This window comes from Plectrocnemia conspersa, unplaced genomic scaffold (genome assembly GCF_051122295.1).
Source record: "Plectrocnemia conspersa isolate PC_06_02 unplaced genomic scaffold, ASM5112229v1 ptg000001l, whole genome shotgun sequence".
Taxonomy (NCBI): domain Eukaryota; kingdom Metazoa; phylum Arthropoda; class Insecta; order Trichoptera; family Polycentropodidae; genus Plectrocnemia; species Plectrocnemia conspersa.
This window is the reverse complement of record NW_028277165.1, coordinates 7,297,233-7,314,279: the sequence shown is the minus strand read 5'-3', so window position 1 is coordinate 7,314,279 and position 17,047 is coordinate 7,297,233. Positions and strand designations below refer to the sequence as shown.

The 17,047-nt window shown below is 29.8% G+C and overlaps 1 protein-coding gene across 9 annotated transcripts in view; it reads left to right on the top strand.

Annotated features, from left to right (window-relative positions):
* The window catches only part of RapGAP1 (Rap GTPase activating protein 1), a 390,544-nt gene that overhangs the window by 326,227 nt on the left and 47,270 nt on the right, over positions 1 to 17,047 (top strand). The window lies entirely within an intron of this gene.

The window sequence follows — 17,047 nt, the reverse complement described above, 5'->3', positions numbered from 1 at the left end:
TAAAGCAATATTGCTCCAAGTCAGTTTATTAACATTAATTTCTATTCATGGTTTTAATTTCTCTACAATATGCTTTCTCTAGAATACCAACATACTGTAACCATATTTTTTTGTGCAAACCCAATGTATTGGAGCTGTTTTGTCTACTTGTTATGCTAATCTTTTCTCGTTATCGTAGCTTATCGCAAGTATCGATTTTCTTCAACCATCATTCTCCATAGTTTCTATGAACTAACGAAGAACAGACTTCAAAGCGTACAGTTTTTTTCTTTCGTACCGTACCATTTATCCATTTCCTTCACCTTTCCTGTGGCATCCAAATGTTATAAATCCTCTAAAACTGCAGCGAGGATTTGTAAATTAGCTTTAACAATGTTTCTTAATATTTATTCATCAACAGCAGATAAATGTTAATATCTCAAACCAACGAAATAGTTCTCAAACTAAGAGAACCATTGCTAAATGCAAAATTGATACTTCTTGTTGCCTGTTTCAATTTGTTTAAGTTTGAGCTAGTACAAAAAATAATACGTAAAAATATTGTCGATACCATAATGCAAAGCAACCAAAGATGAAAAATGGGCACTGGGCTTATTTTCAAGGTTAATATCACAAGTAAAAAATCTCAAACCAACGCCAACAGTTCTCTGGCACCAATTCAAAACTGATATTTCTTGTAGTCTGCATCGTATTGTGCTTTAATTTGAATTGAACTCATATAAAAAAAAGATACGTAATGTATCGACATCATAATGCAAAGCAACCAAAAAAATGGACTAAAAATAAGATAAAAAATAATCGAACAGTTGTTTATGGATTAGCTTTACGAGTGTTTCTCAATCTTTTTTTATTAACAGCAGATGGATGCATTTTTAATATGAATATCACTAGTACAAATTTTCTTAAATAAACGCTAACAATTCTTTGACTAACAGTACCCTCCTCAAATCGAAAATTGATATTTTTACGGCCTGCTTTATGAGTGTTTCTCAATCTTATTCATCTTACTTTCACTGGACTCATTTTTAATATGAACGTCACACTTACGATTTTTTTTCAAATAAACACTAAGAGTTCTCTGACTAACAGTACCTTCTTCAAATCAAAAACTGATATTTTTATGGCCTGCACCACATTTGAACTTTTACAAAAAATAAATAGGAACAAAAAATAACAGCAGTCTTTTAAGAAATAAATAAAAAAATGCTATTTAAAATAAAAAAAAAATTTCAATCACGGTCCGTTTTCGACTGAGTAAAAATCAGTACAGTCACTTAATATGAAAGAATTAAATAATATTACTTATTTTCTTGTCACTGTGTATTTATAGCGCAATATTAATTAATCCTTTCATTGCAAAATTATTTAACCGATTATAATCAAATTTTAATCCATTTTTTTACATATAAATAAATATGTGTTTTGAGGATAAAATAAAGCGATCTTTTCTTTACTTGCAGAATATCCCTCATATGTTGTATTCATAGTTATCGGAATAGGTTCAATGGACGTTTATCGAGCAACTCAAAAATGTGAAAATAGCGGTTAGACCCTATAGGATTTTTACCCTCATCAGTCATGTCTCCTTCGCTTAACAATCTCTATAATCTCAATTCAAAATCTCCCGTCACGGAACTGCTGTTACAACACATACAGACACGTGAAGAAAAAAATACACATTTTTATAGTAATAACTTTGCCCAGGGAACGTGTTTATCGCCAAGCGCCATCGTACGTTACACACAAACGGTCATGTGTGCATATACGATGATGATACTGCGGAGAGAAATGTGTGGCGAAAAAATATTCTTCCGCATCTTGCATATAAAACGTATTGTTCTCGAGAAAAGGTCTCAATCTTGTGGTCAGTGCGACAATGGATGGATTTTTTAGTGCTGTTGAATATTTTCACTCATTCACGGTCCGCGGTCCTTTCCCGTGTGATACAATTAATATGGTAATGCGTCGTGGCTTTGGACCCTTATTACAAGACCAGAAGAAAATACACGAAAGAGGTAATTAGAGTGTTCAGTGGCCGAAACATATTAGGTGAATATGTTTAAGGATAGAATTTTGGGCAAAGCACACGCGTTAATGCGCTATGATTAATAATATATTTTAACGTAATTACATACGTGTTTCATATAATAATGTGTTTATATTAACTATAATTTTTTAATACACGTTATTATTTATTACCTACAAATATTAATTATCTAAAGCAAGATGTGCCTGGAAATTGTATGCTATATCTTGTAATAGTAGCCAATTCTTGAAGTTACTGAGGTAATATAGTTTCGCATCATATATTTTTGATGTTCTATTTTTTTGAGGAATAGTATAATATTTTTTTTTTATTAACTCATTTATACTGTAAGATTTATGTATATGTTTTAAGTTCGCAATAACAGAAAGCGCTTTATAATTATAAATTGTAATAGACTAATGGATATCACAAAATAAAAATATATTTATTATATTATATATTCATATGTAGAAATAATAAATATCATAAGATTTTAATTTAAGCCATAAAAATAATTTATTATTAGAACACACCATTGTAAAAATCGTGCAATAATTTCCCATAAATTTTTCTTTAAAGCAACATTGAGCAACTTCCTACAAAGGTGATTTTGACCTTTTTCTTATTGGGTAATCAGTCATGCCTTTCACCATTTTGTTTATCGTACAATGTTTATGTACTATAAAAATAATTTGCGTAAAACAAAAACTGGAGATAATCACTTGATTATGACGGTCGATACATTTTACCTTTCATGATGAAAGGTCACGACCTTTCAGGCCAAAGCGGTAGTAATTTAACTGCAATTGTATCTGAAACCAAACACAATATGTGGGTGAAGGTCGGAACGAATGTTTTGACAATGTGCACAAAACAATTCACATAGGAAAAAATCATGACAACAAACACTATTTGTTAAAAAAAATTGCCTCACAGTTGATAGCGCAATTTTTAGCTATTGTGTTCAATAAAATTATTAATAACTATATAGTTATTGAGGAAACGTTACAAAAGCAATAAAAAAATAATTGTTAATAAAATAAATGAATAATATTGAAACAACTTTGCTCTTTTATGTATATATTATAATGCTGTTTTTTTTTGCGGTGAAAATATGCCATTTTTCAGATCTTATTCTTACATATTTTTACAAAGAAAATAAAATAAGAAAACGGTATCCGACCTTGACTCGGCTCATGAATTCTAGAGCGTCTTGACCTTTTTTCTCGTTGATTATCTTTTCGTTCGTAATACACAGTATTTTTTTTTTGTGAGCCATTTCACCGAGAAAAAAACACGAGATAATTCATTATCTGTGTCAAAATGCGCTTCATTTCCATAATGACACTTTGAAAAATACGTTTCTATCGAAATGCGCAGAAAAACCTCTAAATTTAACGCAATACTCGAGAATTTTTTTAAAAAACATTGTATAAGGAGATTTTTTCCGCAGATTCAAGGAAGTTTTTCTACACTTAAATACAGATATTAAACTCCTATCAAATTGTCACCTCAGTAATGTTATTAATTTGATGTTTTTATTTTACATGACGTTGGTCTTGTTGTTGTAAAGGCTTATAGGAGAGTCTGAAGCCAATGAAACTTAGCGACTCCTCTTAGCTTCCAGATTCAAAGATAATTATAGAAGGTTTTTGGTATTCTATTGCCTACACTACACTCTCTGGAAGTCGGCCAAGGTTGGCCAAGGACGGAGAATATAGTGGGTTACTTCGGTCGAGTTTGATTCTGCCCGCTCTAAAATCTCTCGGAAGTTGTCCGAGGTTACCGAGAACGGGAGGTCAATCGACTTGGCCAGCTTCGAGCGCTTCCGAACATTGTCGGCAAAAGGATCGGAGTCAAAGGGACCGAAATCGGAGCTGCTCTTTCGAACGCGAGCGGTGAGATACTTCCCCTTTCGCTCTCTCGCGTGTTAAGTGACGAGAGTGGGAGAGATAATGATATGGTGTTTCGCAAACTGAGATTAAACGAGTAAATCGGTTCAATTTCAGATAGGCGTTCAGATAGGCGTTCTATGGTCAATACGTATGTCGAGCGCTGCATCGTAGTCACGTGATCAAGTTATAATACCACATGCTTATTGGGGACTTCAACAGACTCTTACTGATATATTTGAATATTTTAGGGCACCAAAAGGGATTAATTATATTTTTGATAGTATATTTTTCTAACAGATATCGTTATTATATTTTTTTCATATAAAATTAAATAGTTAGTGGTACTTGATTTTGTTAAAAAAAATCGTTTCGAATATCATTATGTATTTTCCTAGATCGGTTTATATAAATGTCACACCATAACGAATTTTTATTTAAAATCGATAGCGACAAATTCTAGGATAGTCACAAATGTGGTGTTCGTATCTGAAGTATCATTTTTATGCCTTATGGCATTTTGCAAAAGCCGACAAAGATTTTTCGTAAATTAAATATTTACGACCGAAAAGTTTTCACTGATATTGTATTGGTGAGTGCCCACACAAACTAGCTTAATTTTAATATTATGACAATTTAAAAATTGCGATTATTTGGCACATTTTTCGATCGCGCGCAAATATGCCAGCTGTTCGTGTCATTCACGGCCGCCGTCCGGACGGCATATAAAATTTGCGACAGTATGGTTGCTTACTCGAAGTCGTAGGTCTCGGCCGACTTCAGTTGCAAGTTCGGTTCAGACAACTTCCAGAGAGTGTAGTGCAGGCATAATAAATTACAGCTTACAGACTTTTTAATGAATTTAAATAGACACGACATAAAATGTTTTATTATCTCTACGAAATAGCTACGATTGATATTATCAATGTTCTGACCGACCGCTTGGTACCAATTTTTTTTATTGATTATGATTGCACTATTTATTATTGATATTTAATCATAGCTGAAAATATTTTCTTTTATTAAAATATAAAAGTTGAGCAAATATCACATGTTTTTTTAACTTTAAAAATATATTAGTAAAATGAAGAGCTTAAAATTACGTTAAAAATAAAAAATATATAATATGTATATCAATATTTTGCATTTATTATCTGAAAAGCAATAAATATACTGTTTGTGTAAATAATTTATAAAAAAAATATTTACACAAACTTTACTTTAACTAAATTTTGAATGTCTAGTTAATGACAAAATTGTGCAATATTGTTACGCAGTGAAGTAATTTATAATAATGTTTTGCTTTAAACATTTTATAACATTTATTAAAAATGATCAATCATATTAATTAGCTTCACTGCTTGTAAATATGAAGGTTGCGTTTAAAAATAGTTTATTATACATTCGCACTAAAACGGAAGTGAAATTATAATAAAATACCTTGAGTTAATGTTTGTGTGCAAGCAATTATTGTATATTTAAATATAAACTAATAATACGATATAAATTGAACAAAGCAGAATATCAGAAAGATCGTTAAAAACGCTAGTTTGTTTTGTAAATTTAACACAAATAATTTTAAATTCATATATACTGTATCTACATTCATACATATATATTTTAGTTCCTGTTGCTGATTTTTATGATATAGTTTTTAATAAAATGTCAAAATTTCAATTGAATCTCTACTATTGTCATCGCCGTGCCAATAAATTCCAAACCATTGTTCATGTGACCCATTGCGGTTTTCCACTATTTCATTTCTGTCTCTCAATTTCGTGTTTTCACCGTTGCAAGTGTCCATGTATGTATGTACAATAGTATCTCTGAGAAGAGCACTTTGCGATGGAGTTTACGTGTCAAAAGTAGTACCAGCTGATGAAAAAAGTAACAAAGTTGCCAACTGGCAACACTTGTCGCCTCCTTTCGATCTGAAATTTCGGACGACGCCAAAACCTAACTACCTTTTGATGTTTTTAATAAAAATATATAAATATAATAAACAGAGGGTTGACAACCCTTTACTTGGCGTGCTGATGACCGTCGATAATGACAGTTACATAGGTACATTGTTTCCGTGTTGAGTGCTTTAATAATAAACGCTTTTTTATGTCCTCGTCGGAAATACATAATTGGATCGTGAAAGTGGTATATGTATTATGCTTTAGTCCATAAAAAACTAGATCTATTCGTCGACATGTCACTATAGTCGGATACAATGCCTGTATTTTTAAAGCTAGTGTTATTTTGCTAAGTTTATAATTGTCTATCGCAGTAATTTGGGGAAGTAATTTGTTCGCAGTAAACTCAAACAGATGTTGCAGCGCCGGAAGTAGCCCGATTCGGCGCCTTTTGGGTAGCGGAAGTTGCTGACGCCGGCTCTGTATTAATTTACCAACGGTTTTACGTCGTACCAGTCATATTTTGAAAACTGTGCTAAATCAACAAAAAAACGCAGTAATAGTTTGTAATATTTTTTCGGACGACGGATATTGGTAAAATGTATACAATATATGTAATATATTAAATTTAATAAAGCTATACTCTCAGTGTTATTATATAATAATCAAATATAATCTAACGACTCGGAAATGACTCACTATAATGGTTTAACTATATAATAAAAAAATCGATTTTTTAATAATAGCGCATTTTTTATAAAATAAAAATTTCTGGGCTCGAACCCGTAACCTCATAGTTACTAGTCTGAGACGTTACAGACTACGCTATCCCGTCTGCTATTAAATGCGACAATATTTTTTCTCACAGTTATTTCCATTGCCGATGGACCCCAATTATCTTTATAATGTTTATATAGACGTGGCACAAAAAAATGCATTTGAATCATAGTTCAAGAGTTTTCTAATTAACATTAAAAAAATGTTACACTGGCCGTTGAATAAACAATACAAAAAAGACGAAACACCCTTATTAAAATGAGGCACATGTTGTAGTATATTTTAATATAATATATACAGGGCGCCGGCCACCTGCTTTAAGGATCCACGCATGTATTAGAGATAAAATCTTTTTAATACCATGAATGTATTATCTAACATATAAGATGATATGATTATAATATAGTATGTTTCATGACATTTGGACTTCTTAAATATCCTATAGTTGAGCATTATATTTATGTATATCTTCACTGTAATCAATATATAAGTCAACAACTCGCTGGCAGTGTCATTCTCAAAGATTTCCTCCCAACATAATGCCACTTGCGCATTTTAGTGAGCTATTCCTGTGAACTAACAAACGACCAAAAAAAATCAGTGGCTAAGACACAGTGTTATCTTTACGACACAGACGACAATTGCTGTCTAATTTGGTTGTCTGAGAACGAGTAACGAAATGCTTCATTAGGTCTCATATTGAAGTTTTCTTCGGATATTTGTGTATGTTTCATTACGCGCTGTATGTGTAGCAAAAAAGAGTTAAAAATAAGCTAATTGATACTTTGACATATGACACCTCGGCCAAACTAGAACACAAGTGTTAAATATTTACAATCCATATTCACTTGAAAAGCTTACTTGTTAGTATTTTAATGCCATTCAGGATATAAATCATACATAATTTTTTATGGTAGATTGCTGCTTTTGCTTTTATACTCATTAATTATTATGCTAAATTTATTTAATTTTCATCTCAAAGCGTTCTAGTTTATTTACAAGCGTATAATTTGAAGTAAGAATTGAAACTTTCCGCTTTTCAGATTAAAATCCAAACTTTTCGCTTCCAACTTGAAGCGTCGTTTTTTTCGCTCTGTTCCTTTTGTGGTATTGTTTAATATGAAAAAAGCACCAACCAACCGTCTGGTGGTATTAGACCCTAGGGTCATTATTTAGTCATCGATTTTCGCATTACGAAAGCGGAGAGCGACCACGTGGAAAATCGCTCGACTAAAAATTATTAATATTCCCTTTACGCCATGACACACTTAACACGCGTCTATAAATAGACTTTAAAGTTGTTTTTACTATACATGTGAATGCTTATTTGTTGAATGAAACCAAAGTGTATATAACTAGACCGTATTTCGCACATATCCCGTGGCTTGTGTCCGCAAACGGAAAACCAATAGTGGAATTCCACTATCAGAATTTTTCGCTGCATTCTTTCTCTCTACGCTTAACGAGAAAAAGTCTTTGTAGCTACTGAAACTATTTGTTCTAGGCTCTAGGGTTTAATTGGTGTGTTTTATTTTCTCGTTCTTCGCAGAAATTGGCATCAGCGCAAATATTGCGTTGCTTTATTACGTGTGTCGCTTTTGTGTCACAACGCTTATAAAAAGATCGATGGTTTATGTGTCGAGCGAGTTATTAATAGGTTTTTCGTTTTTATATAATATTGCGAGTAATTTATTATTGTGAAAATAAACATTGCTTTGCATAAACATACGTTAAATAGATGGATATTATCCATCATGTGTATTTTAAAGAAGCCTTTGATTTAAATAATATATTTATAGTGAACATATTTATTATAATTATATTAAAATTTTCAATAAAATCTGTTGTATTATTACATTATATTTGTATCCGTTAATGCGCATGCGGATTTACTCACTTTCGCCTCGTTAGACAAGTCCGTTTACGTTTATACACATAGATTGATTCAATAACTGTCGATTTTTCCGTTGGTCGCGTGATTACTATCGCTTCACGGTTCACATCACAAAGGGTATCGGGTTTTGGCCCCCATCTCGTCCGCGACCCCTCTTTGGACGCCCCTATCCCACAAAAACGTGACTCAGTTCAGGTTCGCCGGCGACAGGTGACGCTTTTATGGCACCTGATTCGGCGCCCCCGGCACTAGACAGTAACGTTAGAAATATATTTTTTATTATGTCCTTTGTATGTACAGTAAGTCAAATGACCACTCCCCTAAGTTGTATAGAGTTACACCCTGACTGACTAATGTCCATGTGACTTATTTTGCCAAATCGGTTTATACAGTACATAAAAGTATGATAATGTTTGAAGTATTCTAGGTATTTTGAGCTCGAATTATCGATAACTTGTTTTTTGATCCCGGTTTCATTTTAACTTTTACCGGAAGTTTTCCATTTAAATTTAGCGCCCATACAAATAAAACCAGATAACGAATTATCTCAGACGCGTCTAGCAGTATCCGGTTTCTTATTTTTAATTTTATGTTTAAAATACAATACAAATATACATATATGTATATGCTAGAATATTTATTTGTAATATTGAAATATATAACTTCATACTATAATAATATTTATTAAACAGTGTAATGATATTTTCTTAATAAATTTTATTTTAATTTTTAAATTTATATTTAACTACTTATTTGTTTCTAAAATAATCGAAGAATAGCTATTATATGTAAAGCAGCAATAGCAAACCTTTTGATACAATTGTATTAAAGTAAACAAACCCAATTCTTAATATGGTCTTCACAACCTATATTTATCATTAAAAACTAATCGCTATTTATTAAATAAAATATTACTAATTATATTTAATAAATTTAATTTAATTCATATTTTTTAATCTGGATTTTTCTACTTATTTGTCCTTGAAATAATCTAAGTTATAGCAAACCTTTCCCATGTTTGTCTAAAGTGAATTTAAGTAAGTAAATATGCATACTTCTTATTGTATTGTTTTTTTTAACTATGCAGTAAAAACTTTGCTATATTTTTATAGTAGAATTATATCGTTACAGTTGAAAATTCAACAGAAATTAAATAAAAATAGTATAATTAATTAAATTTGTTTAAAAAATTTACTACTCATAAAAAAGCTTATTTAATTATAACAAATAATTTACTTTAAATAAAAATTGTTATTTAATTGTAAATAGTTATTATTTTAATATTATTTTATTTTGTAAAAGTAACTTATAAATATAGAAAAGCAATAGCATTTTCCTCCTACAATTGTCCAAAAGTAAATATGCTCAATTCTTAATGATTGTCATTTATTTTACATATGCAGTGAAAACTTTGCTATATTATTAAATATATCTTTTTATAGTAGAATTATGTTGTTACTGTTGAAAATACAACAATAATAAATTTAAACAGTATTAACCAAACTTATTTATAAATATAATTTATTAATAATAAATAATTTGTCATAAAAATATTTTTAATTATAAATATTAACTGTCCTAAAACTGTTTTATTTCATAAGAGTAACTAATACATATAAATCAGCAATAACAAACCATTTTCTACAATTATGTAAAAGTATATTTACCCAACTCCTAAAAATATCCTTTCAATATAAGTATATTTGTATAATCATATGGTTTGATTTATAATTACTTGTAATTTATTTAATATATGTAGTGAAAGGTTCTCTGTGCTTTTGTATCTATATTTTTATAATTGATTGATATTGTTACTGTTGAACTGTTAACTAAAAATATATTAATTTCGTATGAAGTTTTTTTAATATAATTTATTCGAAATAGTGACTGTTTTATATATAACAGTAATAGCAAACCTTTTCCTACAATTGTGTAAAAAAGTTCATCATAATATGTATTTATAGTCAATTTCAATAATAATTGGTTCACGTCTATTTATGTTTATATTATGTATTATTTGTATGTTGAGTGTAAAAATTAGATATTTTAAGCTAAATAAATTAATAGTATTTACAAATAAATTAATTAATTATTGAATTTTGGGTAAAAAATTTACTGTCCCCCTCCTTACTATACACTACCATTTTTCTTTAATTATATTTACATCATGAATGCAACCTTATCAAATATTTAATGCTTATAAAAATAATCCCTTAAAAAATACCAATATTTGAATTCGGGAAAATGACGGAATACTACAATATAAATTGTCAGGGGTCTAAATATTAGTTGCTCTATTTTTCTATATTTTTAAATTTATAAAACGCAATTAAAATTGTTTATAATATAGCTATAAACTGTTAATAGATTTAACCCACGTCTCACACGTAGGCAGTGCAGCGAAATTTTTGTTTTCTTAAAAATATTTTCTTTAACTCAAATAGTTTTATTTGTTTTTTTTTTGGAATTTAATATATCTATGCCTATGTATTTGTATATTTATGTTCATAGTAGACTAAAAAATAATATTATTACCGTTAAAAAATTCAACGCAGAGTATAACAAGTTTTTTTGTTAAAAATATAATTTATTCAGCATGCATAATTTCAATTTTTTTTTAAATCGTAAATATTTCTGATCTGCACTAAAACTATTATTTGTTTATTTGTAAAGTAGAAGTGGCAAACCTGTTCCTATAATTATGTAAAAATAAATATTTCTAATTCTCATGAAGATATTTACAACATAACTGTATTTGTATTAGCAAATAATTTTATTTGATTTTAATTTATTGTAAAGTGAGTTTCAGTGAGTTTGTAATATTTTGTACAGAAGTACACAAATATTATAACCGTTTAAAATTCAAATCAATATATATTAAAATGCATAATTAACCAGTGGTTTGCAAAATTTACTACTGATGAAAAATATAATTTAATTAAAGAAAAATGAATTGTTATTTCACTATCTTTATGCGTTTGACACGAATCTTGCTGTTTCTTAAATTAATATTAGAGTTCTTAAAATCATATTATAGATATATTACATAGCTTGCTTTTATTTACTCACTTCAATATTTTTATATTAATTAGAAAAACCCCAAAATAATTTTCTTTATTATAATTGCCTGTAATAAAATAATTAAAAATAATATAATTGCCTCCTCTTTTCATCAGCCTATTAATTTTTACTCACCCTGTATGCGTTACAATATACATATATACACATCAGAGCGTTTTCTTTTCTTTGAAAAATCCTATTTAATCGCACACGTGCTAGAAACACGTGAAACGCGTTCAAAGACTGATTTTTTATTGCTTTTTTTTTATATATTCCCGACGTTTTTAGAACGCCTGAGTGTTTCTTGTGTGTATATAAACATCATACAAAATATACGCACGTTTGTCTTTGATTTATTATCACAGACGTTTGGTATATTAAATGCAAATTTAGCTACGAATTAAGAGTACACTGCAACGCGCAGAAGACGTTCTTTCATTAGTTTCTAAAAAGGACTTTAGAGTTCAACTACCACTCTCCTACAGCTACGACGAATTGTTCGCTAAACGCCTAGCGACGTCGCCCTAATGAAACTGGGCTGGAATTTATTATTCAAGTTTCCATAGAGGTGCAGCAGAGAGGTTTTCTCAGTGTACGTGTTTATTAAAATTACCTTCAGTATGACGTGCTAAGGGTGAATTTATAAATAATGAATCCTTTCTTTAGAAAAAATATATGTGCGTAATGATTGAACCCTCATAGATGTGAAAAAGTTTGACTCTAAAAGTTATGTTACGGTGGAGAGAGTTATAACGCCTATTCGACTGTGAAACTTTTTTATATCTACTGCCAAACTTTTCATATAAGTATCCTTTATATCATAAATAGCAAATAAAATGTGTTTATTTGATATTTTTATGGGTTATGAGTACCTATAAATGTAAAAGGCAATATATTTACTGCCATAAATATATGCAAAACACAAAAAAGTTTATTGTACGCATTTTAATATTGTAGACAAAATAAGTGTGTGAATTTCAGTAATAAAAAAGCCATTTTATACATTTGTATTGAAAGGATTCGTATGTATAATACATGTACGTGTTTAAAACAATTTCTTATGAATAATTCATGTCAGTAAATGCAATGGGCGTGGGTTTTAGTATGCATGCGAAATTTATGTCTCGGCGGTGGTCGGTGCAAAGTTGTGATAATACTCGAGATTAAAAAAAAGTTACATCAAGAAATCCTACATTATAAACAAGTACTTCCGCGGAACATTTAAAACGCATTTTTAACTCTAACAGAATTAACACACTGCGGCACAGTTTTAATTCTGCGCCGAGACAAAGTTCGTTAATCAAAAGTTTCCGCAGAAAGTTTGTCATCGCGGCCGAACAACAACGAGTTTATGCGGCGGAGAAGCTTTAGAAAAGTTTCACTTATACGTTGTACGTAATATGCATAGATTTTTTAAATGTTTATAAAAAATTGAGAAGCTCTGTTTACGTGCTCGCGTACAAAGGTAAGCCAAGCGCGAGATATGTTCACTGGTCCAAGAAAAGATTACAAACGTGTCTGCTCCACTTTATGTATATGGATAATATGTATAATATAATATCAATCATGTTTACATAACACTAGAGATTATGCTAAAACGGCTTTTTAGGAAGATCCGTGTTTTGACAGAACAATTTTTTTTGCATGTAAAAACTTAATCAAGTGTGATTAAGAAATATCGATGATTTTAATTTTCACCAAAATTATTCATTGCTTCCTAATCCTTTAAAAAAACAATATAAATAATATACTTATGCAATCAAAACATTTCTAGAATGCATTATTGAATTTAAATGTAGTCTTTAGCTCACTCAATAATTTTGTATTTATCTTCTCTATAGTCGCAAAACACTATTTTTTTTTATATTCTTCTTATTTGCAAGAACAGGATCAGATAATCACGATGGTTTTCTACGACTGAACTTGCCGTGCTTTTTACGGTCCTTGCTTCCATTGAACTTTTGATTTGATATCATAACAATAATGCATTGAAGCACATTTTACTTCTACTGTAAAATGCTTTGCATCAATTGTTCAAGATAATAACTTCTATAGCAATCTTACTAGTGTTGATTTGGTAATTATTAAGTGCAGTGTCATTTTTTTCATACTTTCATTAAGTGTTGATGTGCTATGCTTCTCAATTCTCATCATAATCGCAGTCTGCAAATTCTTCTTAACCCTTTAAACGGTATCGCCGTACATGTACGGCGGTCAATCTTGCACTGTTTTGAGGTACTCCAGATAGATATATATTTTCATATACAATTTAAGAAATAATATTTAAAAATATTTTATAATAATTTTGTAAAAAATATTAGGAGCTTCTGAATTTATATAAAAAAGTTTCACAAAGTCCAAATAATATATATAATAAAAATATATTAACGAAATTTTATAATAGAAAATTGTAATAAATCAAAGCAATAAAACATTGAGAATCGCTAAATTTTTCTATAATTTATTATAAATACAATAATAACAACAGAAATAATTATGAGAAAATACGTAAAATTAACTCACTCCCAGGTGTATACTAACAAATTAACAAATATGTATAAATTAACTCACTACTCAAAGGGTTCAAAACGTTTGTCTTATTCATAAATCATTTAAACAAACAATCTTGCTGAAAATATTTCCATATATTTCTACTGCTTCACTGCACCTATATATTTATACAATTTTTTGTCATGTTACTCAAAATAAATAAATCGCCGAGCGTGATAAAATGTTTTAAACACAAACTACGCGTCAAATATGACTGATAATTTATTAACATGCGCATCACAATCAGTGCTATTAACGTGAGATATATGCTCAACCAAAAAATATTATATGATGTTTCTTTCATATTGTCCTTTATGAAATATCAGTAGTAAGGACTTTTTATTTTCATAGCATTAAGATATGTATTGCTATTTAAAAATCTGTTTTTTTGTCACTCAATACAATTTAATATAAAACTATATAGCCTCGGTTTTAAAAACGCATTAAGTGTCATTGTGACATTTCAATGCCAAAGTCTGACGACATTTTAATTTAAAACTTTGACAGGAATATGATTTTTTTACTCAAAGAGAACCGAATTATTGTTATTACGTTATGTTTAGTTTAGTTATTTATACATATATTTAATATTATCAAATACATTTGCTACTTATGTTTTACTTAAAATAACTTTATGTGAAACATCATTAAAGCATTAGAATTACATTAACCAAACTTGAGTATGAAGCACTGTTGGCTCAATTTCCAAAATTTACTTGACTTATCTATTATACGGACTAAACTATCCGCTACGGTCGTTGAGTTTTATTTGCACATCGTTAACACGAGATTGTTTAGGTTCTAAGGCGTTCACAAATTGAGCAAATATGACATGTAAACGTTCAACAAATAATTATATATTATATATATCACAGCTTGACGCGTAGTTTATCTATGTAATGCTTAATGAATAAGGCATTTTATGATGTGTACTTTTTGAAAACGTATCCTTTTTAAAACATAAATGATTTACTGTGACATTTCGCTATTCGCTGGTTTCTTTAGGAATTTATTGTTCCAAACGTTTTATATTCTGAGACGCGTTTCTGCGACCCGGCACGTTTTGCGTATGCCTCCTTCGCTCGCAAATTGATATAAAAATCTCTAAATTCTCTTGCACGGAAGATCTATTATATTATGGTGGAGTAAAATGTGTGTCGAATAATACATAAAAGTAGTTTCGTAACGCATTATTGTATTGTCGATGTTTAAATGCCATATACGGAAGAAAAGTTCAAACTAGAGCGGGCCCATAACCGGTTACTGCGATTTTGACTAATCGTGGAAACGCATGAACCAATTCCCACGAGTAGTTTTCGTCGAGCGATTGTACTAGGCGAAGTGTTCATTGGCCATTTAGGAATTATTACACGATGGCACAGCAGGTGTTGTCACAAAGACCGTTTGGGATTTTCTGACGGATTGGGTTAATTATGACAAATTAACGTGCGTGAGCCTACGACAATGCGTAATTTCGTTTGTGGAACGTACGTACTAGTATTACATAGGTGTGTCATTAGAACGGTGACATTATGAAGCGTAGAGACATATTTAGTGATTACCCTAAATTGATCTGATAACCCTTCACAACAATATCGCAATTGTTTCAACAGGGATCATTAGTCTGTTTCTAGCAAAGTCATAATTTTTATATATAACAATTACTAGATTGTTTCAAGTCAAATCGTCCCATAAAACCAAACTCAACCCTTATCTAAATATAAAAGGATCAAAAACTATAGTTAGTTGTTTAATTTGTATTAAATTATGTTTAGTTAATTAATTTAGGTTACGTTAGGATTTGAACAACAAATAAACGATTCGCAACTATAAAAATTCAGAAAGTTTCATAGACATTTTTGTATGAACTGTATATACGTAAACAAATGAAATATATTCAATTTTAATAATAAAAATTGAATTTGCTTTGATTGATTTTCGAGCCGCCGATAATGCATTCTGTTGTTTCGACCAATGAAAAATAAGCATTCAAATATAAAACAACATGGCGGACAGTAACGTGACAACAGTTATAAATAATTATTATTTATAAATAAAATTTTGCTAGGCGACAATAATTTTCATTAATTCGTTATGTGTGTTGTTCGATTTGACTGAATATAAATGATCGGATTGCAAATTAGCTAAGTGTGTTATTACTATGAAAATTAAATATATACATAATGTGTTGAGGATTAAAAGAATACATTAATTAAACTAGATAAAATATCATAAACAATCTTTGTATTGAAATCTTCAAATTTTGAATTCCCAACGACGGGCTCCAAGGCCTAAAAGTGAGTTTTTCCTTTTATAATACATAATCATTATCATTGCTTCCGATTTAATGCATAGATTTGAATGAACTAGGTACGTTTTAAACGTGAACATGTAATATATACTTAATTCGTATGAAGATTGAGGTTAATGTCGATCAAACCGTATAAGTGCTAATAAAACGTATTTTTTTATCTATTGAAATTTTATCTTTTAAGTCGATCGCGTGACAGTGATTGTTATGTAGTCGGTTATTTAGCTAAAGAAGCTTGGTTACAGCAAAATAAATTAAAACCATTATTGCAGCAAAATTCATCTTGATCGTTCCGAGTGACGACTCGCAGTACCTATTAGTATTTATTCAAGAAATTATATTACAATGTTAAAAATAAATAAAATACCATTTTTGTCATGAGGCCCGAAATCCTTGTTTTTCCAGGGCCCTGGTTCGCTCTCGGCGGCCTGCTCATGATACTGAAAAAAACGGTTCTTCTTAATCGACAGCTTTCTTTGTATATGCACGTTCATTTGACTATATTATTTAAATAATATTTTTTGGGGATATATTTTTTTGTTTTACAACCTCAAAATATTCGCGTAAGGGTTCTTTCACGCAAAATTTAAAGACCTAGATTTTTAAGATTGAACTTAAATTATTTTTCGGAAAAGT